Source organism: Rattus norvegicus, chromosome X (genome assembly GCF_021556685.1).
Source record: "Rattus norvegicus strain SHRSP/BbbUtx chromosome X, alternate assembly SHRSP_T2T, whole genome shotgun sequence".
Classification (NCBI taxonomy): Eukaryota; Metazoa; Chordata; class Mammalia; order Rodentia; family Muridae; genus Rattus; species Rattus norvegicus.
In genome coordinates this window covers 15,809,448-15,821,671 of record NC_141554.1, presented here as the reverse complement: position 1 = coordinate 15,821,671, position 12,224 = coordinate 15,809,448, and positions in this window count along the sequence as shown.

The following is a 12,224-nucleotide window of genomic DNA, read 5'->3' as shown; positions in this document are numbered from 1 at the left end:
ACTGGCTAGTTTCCCTGTATTGTAAATAAAGCAAGACCCAGACATTTGTAGAAACAATTTTGGTTTCTTTAAAAAACACAGAAATATTATAAGAACATGTTTTTCAGGTGTGGGGACATGGGGCTGCTTCACAGCAGCTGACTATGATTTGCCTCGTGCTCTAGCAGGGGTGGGGTTTTGCCAGCTGCAGATACTTTCTGCAAGTGTGTAATGTTTGGAATTCTGGAGACTTTTCAGAGGATGTATAAATGCTAGAGCCCCAACAATGTGACTGGCCGTTTGGTGGTTGGATGCTATTGGGTGCTGTAGGGTGTGGTTTGTCAGGTGGTCATGAGCAAGGAGATGAGAAGAAATTAGTATCCTGGTGGCAATTAACAAACATTCCCCAAGGAACTTGATGACCCCAGTGAGTAGGAAGCAGTCTAAAGATAATGGCCCCCTTTCTCTCCTATCCTTTTCTCACTCCTACCTAGTGTTGGCAGAAAGGGTAGGGTAAGGGCAGAAGAAAAAGCAAACCCACAAAGTGGGCAAAAGCCTGGCTACAGACATTGGTAAAGAAAAGATGATTTCTTTAGAGTTTGGCCAAATGGGGAGACAGAGAAGTCTAAATTCCTCACCAGTGAGCCTTTGGCCATTTTACATTTTATAAACAGCCATAGGACAATGCCTAGAACATATGTAAATGTAAATGAGGAGTGCTAATCAGTTCTTTCCTAAGAAAAGGGAACCTGTGTTCCCAGGTTGCCTATGTTCCCTATAACAAAGTTTTTATTTATTTCTTTGTGTGTGTGTGTGTGTGTGTGTGTGTGTGTGTGTCTGTCTGTCTGTCTGTCTGTGTGCAGTGCATGCTTGGTGTACAGAAGTAATGGTCAGAGCAGGATGTTTGATGCTTTTCTCTATTACTCTCAGCCTTGCTGCTTTGTTCAAGAATGATCTCTTATTGAACAGGAACCTTATAGGTTCAGTTATGGTGGCTGGGCAAGCAGCTCCCAGGACCCACTTGTGTTTCGGTGCTCTTGTTGCAGGCATGTGCCGCTGTGTCTGGGTTTTGTTTTTCTTTTCAATGTAGGTGCTGAGGATTTGATCTCAGGTCCTCATGTTTGCTACTTCATCCCGCAAGCCATCTTCTTTGCCCCAGTGTATATATTTGATTTTCATTCCACATTTTAGAAACATAAAATCATTCATATATAATGTATATTTATAACAATGCACATGCATGTATGAGTGTCACACACACACACACACACACACACACACACACACACACACACACACATACAGGGCACATATAGTCCAGGGTGACTTCAAATGCAGTCCTTCTGCTTCAGCCTCTTATGTGCAGACTTTTAGGTATGCATTGCAAGTCCTACCACCAATGATATATGCTGTATAATGTTATACATGTTTTATTTTACTTTAAATTATGCTTATAATTGAAATAGAATCAGCTACCCTTGAAGCCCTTCCATGTCCTCTTGTACTCCCAAGTAGATACCACATTTTTGTTTATTGTCACTTATTGTGTATGTGCATGCATGTGAATGTGAAATATGGACACACACATATTTACAACCTGCTGAGTCTGTTTTTGTTGGTGGTGTATATGTAGTTTCAAGGCTGACCACTGCATTAGACAAACAAGAAAGGTGCTCATCCCTGGGAGAGGCTAATTCTCCTTCCTGCAGTCATTAGGTGCCTATAACTCTTTGCCTAGGGATGGGGTTCGGTGGGTTTTCCCCTTCCCTGAGAACATGTCCGTGACATTACCATTGTTCTGATGTGTTTATGCAGTCATTTCTGGAGTGACTGTTTCACAGCAGACTTCCTGGTATTCTGCCTATCAAGATCTTATTGTCCTCTCTTCCTTGATGGTCCTTGAGCCATAGATGGAGGAGCTGTGATGTAGGTGTATCCGTTGGGACTGGGCTCCCCATGATCTCTGTATTGGGCTCTCCTGTATTGTATCCAGTTGTGGTTTTCTGTGGTAGCCTCCATTTGCTGTCAGGAGAGGCTTCTTTCACGAGGGATGGTAGCCACACGTATCCAGGGAAGGTGGCTCTCAAGCCTAACAAAGTTTTAAATTCAAGTCCTGGGTGAGGAAAATAAGGGTTTTTTGTTTGTTTGTTTGTTTGCTTGGGGTTTTTTGTTTTTTTTTAAATAATGTTTTAAAGCCCTTCCATTTTTTTTTTCAAATAGAAAAGTGTCTCGGGGTTTTGTGGGGTGGAAGATCCCATTCCATCTCAGGCCTGACAGACTTCTTTGTTCCTAGATCCATTCCTTTGACAAATGGGAAGTAGAAACCTTTGTATCTTTTCTTTTCGGGTCAGCTTCCAGCTCTAGACTCTGATATCTCTGTCAAACACTAATTTTCTAAGTGGCAAAGGTGATGATCTGAGAGCAGCAGGGAGGCCCACAAGCATTTGTTCTTCTGACAGGGCATCAGCAGAGACTCCATTACATGGCGGCTCAACATTCCACAGACTCAAGTATCTTTGATGGCTTGTCTTCTGAAATCAGATGTTCCAGGATCTCTTGCCTGCCCTGAATACCTGTGATAAGAGAGCTTTGAAATGCTCTAAATTAAGTTCCAGGCCAGGGGATGGAGGGAGAGATCAGACGAGATTATTTTAACTGACAGCTTCCAGCTAAATCAACAAAGAAAAAGACAAAACCGCTGCACTGCATTATTTTCCCGTGTACCGAAGGCTCCATGAAGGTCACCTCCCTTTCAGCTTCCAGAACAGACTAGTCAAAAAGCAGCAAGTCTGCTATGGACTGAACTAACCCTTCAGTCCTGGGACTCTGTCCTTATCCTAGCCCTTATTCCTCTTATCCTAGCCCTTCTGGTCACAGGTTTAAACAATGCTTCTTTCCGCCAACATTTTATTCTAAAGCATCTGGCTCCTTAGGTCCATAACTACTGCTTTTATCTGTTGTCTGGCCATGCTGCTGGTGGCTTAGGAAACTTGGCCCAGGACCTCTTTCACCTCTTAGCATGTGTCAGCGCCATCAATCACTTTTTTTCAGAGGCCTATTTGAGACTGCGATATTGATTTGATACTTGGCAGTGCCCTGATGCATGGAGTTTTGGGTCTTTTCCTTGGGCAAGACTGATGGACCTACAGCTCTATTTTGGAGGCCACACAGAGCGATTTCACAAGCAGCTCCTAGAAAGTGCATTTTGGAGTAGAGGGGCAGCGAGTCTGTTGAGAAGGATGGCTGAAGGAATGAATCATGTGCTGTGTCAAAATGGCTTGCTTATAAGCCACCCTCCTGACTCCAGGGCCCGTCAGATGAGTAGGTCACTGAATGACCCTCTCCAGAGGGACCTTAGGCAGGCTGGGCTTTGGCCAGGGCAGTCAGCCTTCCAGCGGCTTCAGGTGCGTGACTAAGGTTTCCGGCTCAGGCGTGCCCCGGGCCTTTCCGGAGCAGGCAGCCGCCCCCGCGCCGCCATGCTGGAGCCTGCCTCCGGGCGGGGGGCGATAAGGCGGGCTGCGGTGGCACTGGTCCAGCGCCGGAGCTTCAGCGCCCTCTGATGGACAAGCCTGGGAAGGCGGGGCCCAATGCTCTGATGCCCTGCCCCTTCAGACGCTGGGAGCGGGCGGGGCTGCAGCATCAGTTACGGGCAGAGTCTGCCCAGGTTTCGCAAGGACGTGACCTTGAGGTGGAAAAAGTCCCCTGGTGCGTCACGAGTGGTTGTTAACCCGGGCTAGCGAGCTGAACTAGTTTTCGAAGTCCAGAGAACTGAGAAGGAATAGGGACTTAAACGTTCATAATAGGGATTCTAGCTGCCTCTCTAGAACCGCCAAGGCGGCTTTGTGCCCAGGGCCCGAAAGCCTGTAAGAGCCTGTATCACTACGTCGTCTGGGCCTGCCCTGGGGATGACGTCATTCTGAGAGTCAGCAGAGTATGTCGCTTCCCCTCCTTCAGTCCAGAGCTAAGGCTGTTGATGCAGGTCGATTTGCCTAGCCCCAGAAGGAGCTAGGGGTTTTCAACAGAAGGATGGTTTCGCTAAGGTAGTTTAGGGGGTGCGTCACAAAGACTAGAATGGATGGTTTGCCTCATCCTGATCTCACATAGGCAGTGAGGGCGACTCTTTGTCTTCTTACTGGAGTCTCAGGAGAAAACAAAAAACAACAAAAGCAAAACCAAAAACCAAGCACGACCTAAGCGTCCAAGTCTTTGCTCCGCCTTCAGCACTGTGAACTGACATTTTCTGAAGTTTTGTCTGACTAGAACAATTTGGTGGTGGAATTTTGTGAAAAGAGGAGAGTCAAAATTGCCTTATTTTAGAAACTTTAATAACCATTGACTTTAACTTTTATATCTGATCTAACATGTGTGCGTGTGCGTGTTGCGTGTTGCGTGTGTGTGTTGTGTGTGTGTGTGTGTGGTATGTGCGTGTGTGGTGTGTGTGTTAGGTGTGTGTGTGTGATGTGTTTGGTGTGTGGTGTGTGTGTGTGTGTGTGTGTGTGTGTGGTTTGTGTGGTCTGTGTGTGGGGTGTGTGTGTGCGTGTGTGTGTGTGTGTGTGCATGTGAAATCCAGAAGACAACAACCTTGGGTGCCCTCAGGAGACGTCTACTTGATTTATTTTGAGATTTGTCTGAAGCTTACTAAGTATGCTGGGCTGGCTGGCTAGTGGGCTCCAGAGATCTGTCTGTTTCTGTTACCACGTTGTTGTTTTTTTAAAATGTGGTTTCTGAGGATCCAACTCAGATTTACTGACTAAGCTATCTTCGAAGCCCTGACCTAAATTCTTTACAAATTAAAAAAAAAAGTGTGTGTATTTGTGTCTGTGGGTGTGCATGCCACACCACATGAGAGGAAATCAAAGACCAACTTACGGGAGTCTATTCTCTCCCTCCACCGTGTGGGTCTGGGGGAGGATCCAGCTCAGGTTGTCAGGCTTGGCAGCAAGCACCCTTAATAGCTGAGCCATTTTACAGGTCCCTAGCCCAATGTTCTTGTAATTATCAGAGAAGCGTCACCACTGTATCACAGAACTTAGCAGACCTTTGGCCTCCACATTCCCTAAAACAAAGAACTCTGGGAGATAACACATAGCTGCTTTGTGGCCTGGCCGTTGCCAGTCTACAGGATGCTCCTACCAATGTAATCGAATGAAAGTTTATTGATTTACAACTTTACATTCTTCTGTAACTCTACAGTTCATGTCATCTCTTCCACTATGGAACATAACATTCAAGGCTCCCAGGTTATATGACTCAGAATAAACTCTTTTCTTACTTCCTTTAAGGCAGAGTCACTTTCTGTCAACACTTGCCATCTTGAGCAGCAGGTCTCTTGCCCTTTCTGGGCCTTAGTATCCTTACATGAGGAATCTAGGGTCTGAGTTAGACTATGAGGCACAGAACCTCAGGGTGTCTGTCTGTCTGAGACCAGAAAGTGAGAGAAAAGGGCAGGATAAGGGTCAATCTTTACCCCAGTTCTTTTACTCTAGTTCCTCCACACAGGCTTCACTTCAGGCTAACATTTGGACACCTCCACCTATATAGCAAACAGGCTAGCCTCTAATATTTGTGGGATCTGGGGTTAAGAGTACACAGGGAGAGTCATATACCATGTGTCTAAATGTTTGAATGTTTTAAATATTTGAAAGTTATAAATCTAACAAACCATCGAATGAAATATGTCCTATCCTCCCTCTGCGTGTGTGTGTGTGTGTGTGTGTGTGTGTGTGTGTGAGAGAGAGAGAGAGAGAGAGAGAGAGACAGAGAGAGAGAGAGAGAGAGAGAGAGAGAGAGAGAGAGAGAGAGAGTTAGACACATTCCTTGGAAGTCAGACAGAGAAGGATAAGGGCCATGACTAGAAAATAAGACAACAAACTTCTAAGATGGCCAGCTTCCTCTTCTCAAGATGGCTGCCTTTTTCCTCACCTTCTTGAATTGAGATAATGGCCTGACCATCTAAAATAAAGGCCTGGTGGACTTTTTTTTCTTTCATCAGTAGGACCTGATAAGTTTAAGGCCAGATCAGTAAATGTTTACAGGCTCTCAAGTTCCTGCCTAACAGCAGCTGTTTTTAGGGTGTCTACAATATGTTGACACATAGCTCAAGATGGCTAGCAAATACATAGTCCCTCATCGCCCCTGGGGGCAGACATCAGAGAGAACTCAGGTGGGTGGTGGGCAGGATAAGTGGCATCAGCCCCGGGGGCCTGATAACAGTGCTTTATCCATCCCTACCCTCTACCCTGTCCCCTGTGGAGCTTCTGTCAATCACCTCCCAAACAAAATAATTCCATCTGTGTCCTTGTCTCAGAATCCACTTCTGTGGGAACAAGAGGCAGAGAACATTTTATGCTACAGACCAGGCATCCAGAAATAAAGACCTGAACTATGGCTGAGACTTCTTCTTGCCCTCCTAGGTCTCTGCCTCTCAACAAGCAAAACCTTACTTGGTTTCATTGGTGTCAGGCTAAACATGCCATGCACACACACATTAGCCCTCCCTAATGGTCTAGTTTTTATTGGCTGTGTGTATGCCTGTGAAGTAGAGGTTTGAGGTAAAAGAAAAAAAAATGTGGCTTTAGTATATGAGCTTTAGCCAAAAGCACCCAAGAAGACTCTCTGAACATCTGAAGCCATGAACCTCCTTAATAGGTTCAAATTAAATATCTTTCTGAAGGTAGTGAGAGAAAAGGACCCATGGTGAGGGTTGTATCTGGCTACTATGTGTTACATTGAGAACACAGGCTGGGATTAAAAGAAAGATTAAGGGTAAAAAAATGTCAGTCTGAGATACTGAGGAAGAAGAATAGGAGGGATGATAGCTTGCTGTGAGATAACCAAGCTAGACTGATAAGAGGCCAGCTTCCTCCTCTCAAGATGGCTGCCTTTTTCCTCACCTTCTTGAACTGAGATAATGGCCTGACCATCTAAAATAAAGGCTTGGATAGTGACCTCCCTCCGGCTTCCAGTAACACACAAAAGGCACTGTTGTCCTTTCATATATTCTTGCTTCTAATGAAAAGCCTTAATTGTTAGTAAATTGTTAGCTTCTAATAAGAAGCTTCTAGCTGGGAGACCACCCCAGAACACTGTATAGACAAGGAGCTAAATATGACAACTAAAAAAGACTGTATCTATATCTTGGTAACTGATAGAATTAATGCTCTGTCATGGTAAAACTTCAAGTTGATCATGCTCACAGGCTCATGGTTAGCTAACTTTCTTATATAGACCAGGACCACTTGGCCAGGGAATGGTGCTGCCCATAGTGGGCTAGGCTTTCCCATATCAGCAATACTTTCTGGGCAAGTGGTCCTGGGCTGTATAAAAAAGTTAGCTAACCATATGCCCGTGAGCAAGCCAGCGAGCCACATTCTTCTATGGTTTCTGCTTCCAGTTTCTGCTTGAGTTCCTGCCTGGACATCTCTCAATGATGAACAGTGACTTGGAAGTGTAAGCCAAGAAAGTCCTATCTTTCCTTAAGTTACTTTTGGCCATGATATTTGTCACAGCAACAGAATGAAATGAGAACAATGGCCAAGTGACTAACAGCTAGTAGGCAGTCAAGGTCAAAGCTGGATAGAGAGGGGCTTCAACTACCCAGAGTAGGTAGGCAGTACATAAACAGCATATGATCAACTTCCTGATTGGGCTAGGGCAGCAGGCATAGAGCACATAGGCCCTTCCTTGGTACAGCTCATGATAGCCTAGAGAATTAACCAATGTCAGGAGAGATGTCCCTAGCCTTTCTCCAGTTTCTGCTGTTGCCCTATAAGGAACTCTAGAAGAGAAGAATTTAACCGAATTCCCATACTCTTGTAAGCCCCCACAATTCTCTGGAGTTCCTTTCAATTTTCCTTAAAAAATTAGTCTTCTCATTTTCTCACTCTTCTGTAATAATTCAGAATAAAGCCTGCCTCTGCTTTGCAGAGCCTCACCACTGTCTATGTCATTAATATTCCTTGGTATGTGACAGTGAATTTTGAGCTACTGTTCCACGCCAGTCTCTGATGACTGCATGTGGTTGGCATCTTAGGTCTATGGGGCATACCTAACTGTGCTGTGGAAGGTCCCGTCATACTAAAACCCCTGCATAGGGGGAGTTTTATATTGCCTTTCAATTGTGATCGCTTTGAAACCAATGGGCAGAAATAACACAGAAACACTTAGCCTGTCTCTTCTGATGAGGAAGCATCCTTTAGAAGACCTGCAAGGGGGAAAACTGGGTCTGAGCCATCTCTCATCCTTCTCTCCCTCCATCCCTCTGCCCAGTGAATCATGACCTAAAGCCAGAAAGAACATAGAAGGACCCTTCTACATTTTTAAAAAATTGAGACGAAGTGTTGTGTGACTTCTCTCTCTGTCTCTGTCTCTCTGTCTCTCTGTCTCTCTGTCTCTCTGACTCTCTCTCTCTCTCTCTCTCTCTCTCTCTCTCTCTCTCTCTCTGTATGTCTATTCACCACAGAAAATGTTAATACCATCGAATGAGAAAAAAGACCACTGACCCAAATCCTTTTAGTTGAATTAAGCGAGCTTTATTTTCTGTCAGACACAGCTGTCTCCCTAAAGCAGGGTTTGAGACAGGAGCCATAAACACAGGAATCAGTGTGGTTTATATAGGTCAAAAACCTGCAAGACTTTGAGGTTTCAAGGGTTGGGTGTTTTTTGTTTCGTTTCGTTTTCGGTTTTTTTTTTTTTATTATGTAGGAATTTGGATGAAAAATTATTTGGCAGAACACCTTATCTGAGTGGAGGTCAGGATATAGGGTATGGAACATGTCAAATTCTAGAAAATGGGTCAAGATACTGTCAAATTTAAGTTATACAGGAAACAAGAATGAACTTACTTTAACCTTGTAAGAACATGGCTTCTAATCTTAAGATGGAGTCAGGCTGGTTCATCAACAGGTCCCAGGTAACAGACAAGGGTTACTTATTCCGTGATGTCCCCTTCCCTTTCCCATAGATGGCAAGGGTCTTTGTCAGTGAGCTTCTTGTGCTAGAGCTCTTGACCCATGGGTTTGATGAAGCTGGAAGGTAAGAGGGACGTGATTAGCTGCCAACAAGGGCTGTGAGTGTAACCAGACCCACTTTTATAGCCATATTCCAGCCTCTGACTTGCTGAAAGGGGGAGGGAAAGGGCATGGAGACTTCACTGTCCAAAGTGAAGGTACAAGTGGATTCAGTGGGGGTCAGGATTTGGTTGGTTCCTTCAAGGGATTCTAGGTTCTGTGTTGAGGATAAGAAAGGACCCAACAGGGAGGACTTTAGCCAAAATACCCAACAAAGGAGGGAGAGAACCTGTCTACACATTCAGTAGGTAGGGATGGCCCCTGGTTGAGGGATGGAGCCAGCCACCCATCTCAAAATATTAACCCAGAATTCTTCCTTTCAAAAGGAAATGCAGGGACAAAGAATGGAGCAGAGGCTGAAGGAAAGGCCTTCCAGGGACTGCTCCACCTAAGGATTCATCTCATATACAGCCACCAAACCCAGTCATTATTGCAAATGCCAAGAAGTGCTTGCTGACAGGAGCCTGATACAGTTGTCTCCTGAGAGGCTCTGCCAGAGCCTTACTGATACTGATGCGGATGCTTGCAGCTAACCATCAGACTGAGCATGGGGACCCCAATGGAGGAGTTGGGGAAGGACTGTAGGAGCTGAAGGGGTTTGAAACCCCATAGGAAGAACAACAATACCAACCAACCAACCAGATCCCCCAGAGCTCCCAGGAACTAAACCATAAACCAAAGAGTAGACATGGAGGAACCCATGGCTCCAGCCACATATGTAGCAGATGGCTTTGTTGGGCATCAATGGGAGGGGAGGCCCTTGGTCCTGTGGAGGCTAGATGGTCCAGTGTAGGGAATACTAGAGGGGTGAGGCAGAAGTGGGTGAGTGGGTAGGGGAGCACCCCCATAGAGGCAGGTGGAGCTGGGAGGGTATAGGAGATTTGTGGAAGAGAAACTGGGAAAGGGGATACTATTTGAAATGTAAATAAATAAAATAACCAATAGAAAAAGGAAAAGGAAAGCTAATGCTGACATGTAGATAGCAGCAGAAGCAGGAATGGTTTATTCAACTCAACAGTTAAAGATTATGAGTACTTACTGCTTTTCCAGAGGACTGGGGTTGGGTTCTGGGCACCCATGCCAGGCGTCTCCCAACCATCTATCACCCCAGTTCCAGGGGATCAGATGCCTCTGGCCTCCTCCGGCAGTTGAACTCACATACCCATATGTGGACACGTCCACCTACACATAACTAAAAATGATGAAAATATAAGTTGAAAAAGGTGCATTCGAGGGGAGAAGCAAGAGTAGGAGGAAGTTTAGAAGCACAAATGGCCAACTCTGTACCAGGATGGGGCTTTTATGTCACATAGCAGGGGCTTTGGAGCTCCTTTGTATAACTCGGACTTTCTTGTCCATGCTATTCTGTGTGATTCCACTCACAAGTTAATGGATTACCCGTCTCTCATTATCATCCTCACACACTCTGGACCTTCTGCTCCTATGGCTTCAAACAGTTGTAGCAGGCCTCTTGGCTCTGTGTGTGTGTGGGGGGGGGGAGCAGGGTGGTTCCAGGCTTGGGGTTTGTTTACCAGCGGGTCTTTCTCTAATGCTAATCTTGCATGGTTTCTGGTAGGCCTTCAGACCTCACGGCCAGTTCTACCTTCCTGCTACACAAAGACCTCTGCAACACTGGTGGCTATAGACTGTGTCTACCAGCCCCAATTAACCTAGGGATAAGGACTTCAGGTGGGGTGAGGGAACGCCTCCTTTACTATATTACTTCCAGCTGTCCCATCCCATCCCATTAATTCCTTCCTGTGGTGCTTTGACTAGGAATAGGGACCCTCATAAACTCATGTGTTTGAATGCTTGACCCACTGGAGTGGCACTATAGGAGGTGTAGCCTTTTTGGAGTATGTGTGGCTTGTTGAAGGAAGTTTGTCCCGGGGGGTGGGCTTTGAGGTCCCCTATACTCAAGCTATACCCAGTGTGCCGCACAGTCTTTCCCTGCTGCTTTCGAATCAAGATGTAGAACTTTTATCTCTTCCAGCCCTATGCCTGCCTGGACGCTGCCATGCTCCTGCCATGATGATAATGGACTGAACCTCTGCACCTGTAAGTCAGCCCCAATTAAATGTTGTGCTTTATAAGAGTCGCCATGGTCATGGTGTCTCTCCACACTTCGTATCAGAGGTTAGAACAGTTCAGTCATATTTTGGCTTTCAATGTCCAAATGTAAGAAACCAGTAATTCTCCACGGTATTGTGGCCTTGATGGCTGAATTCACAAACAGAGCCCTTATTATAGGAAAGGAATGTCAACTTTCCTCTCAGCAGAGCCAGAATTTGGCATGTTTTCATGGATATCTGGGACTGATAGTGTCTCATAAAGGAGCAACCCTTAACGTCCATCCACACTCAGGCCTGGAGGAACTGCTGGGACCAGGAGCATGTAGGACAGCCGAACTATGCTGCGGTAGTGGTGGGGTGGTGGTGGGGGACAGAGAAACATATCTGCCTGTCCAGGAATCAATCTGTGTAACCTCCCTGGAGAGGAATCTCCCACACTTGCTTGTTAAAATGCAATGAGCCTGGGCTGGGGGTGGGGCGCCTGAGTCTCTGCGTTCCTAACCAGCTCCCAGGCAGTGCTGCAGCTGTCACCTCTGTTGCATCCACAAACCAAACAGAGCAGAAAGAGCTTACGTCCTAGCCTGATAGGATTTTAAAAACCTCAGATTCTGAACATGACACGGAACTTAATGGCCTTAGGCCAAGCATGGCTGCAAGCCTCAACACCAAAGCCTCTTGCCTGCTGGGAAGGGCCTCTGCCACCTTCTGTTTGGGGATCATCCGCCTTTCCAAAGAGATGAACTCAGCAGTCTGCAATTTGGGAAAAACACGGTTATGTTAAAGTGCCTGGTCGTCGCTCAAGTCCTCTAAAGTTACGTAATGTGTCCTTGTTGCAGAGACCTATAATACCATTTGGTAGCGGGAAGCCGATTTCAGACTGCTTATTGCTGATGGGTGGGGCTAGGGCTGGGGTCAGGGAACTGGGCAGAATGTGGGAAGGGTTTAAAGAAAAAAAGGGGCCTGACAGATGGAGAGGGCAGGAAGGCTCCTGGTGGCCAAGGCTTGGGGATAAAACTGATTGGTGTGTCAGCAAAATCTGTCATTGGCTTTGGCAATTCAAAAGGCAGACACGTTTGCTCATCTTTGCTAATCCTTATCTGATACA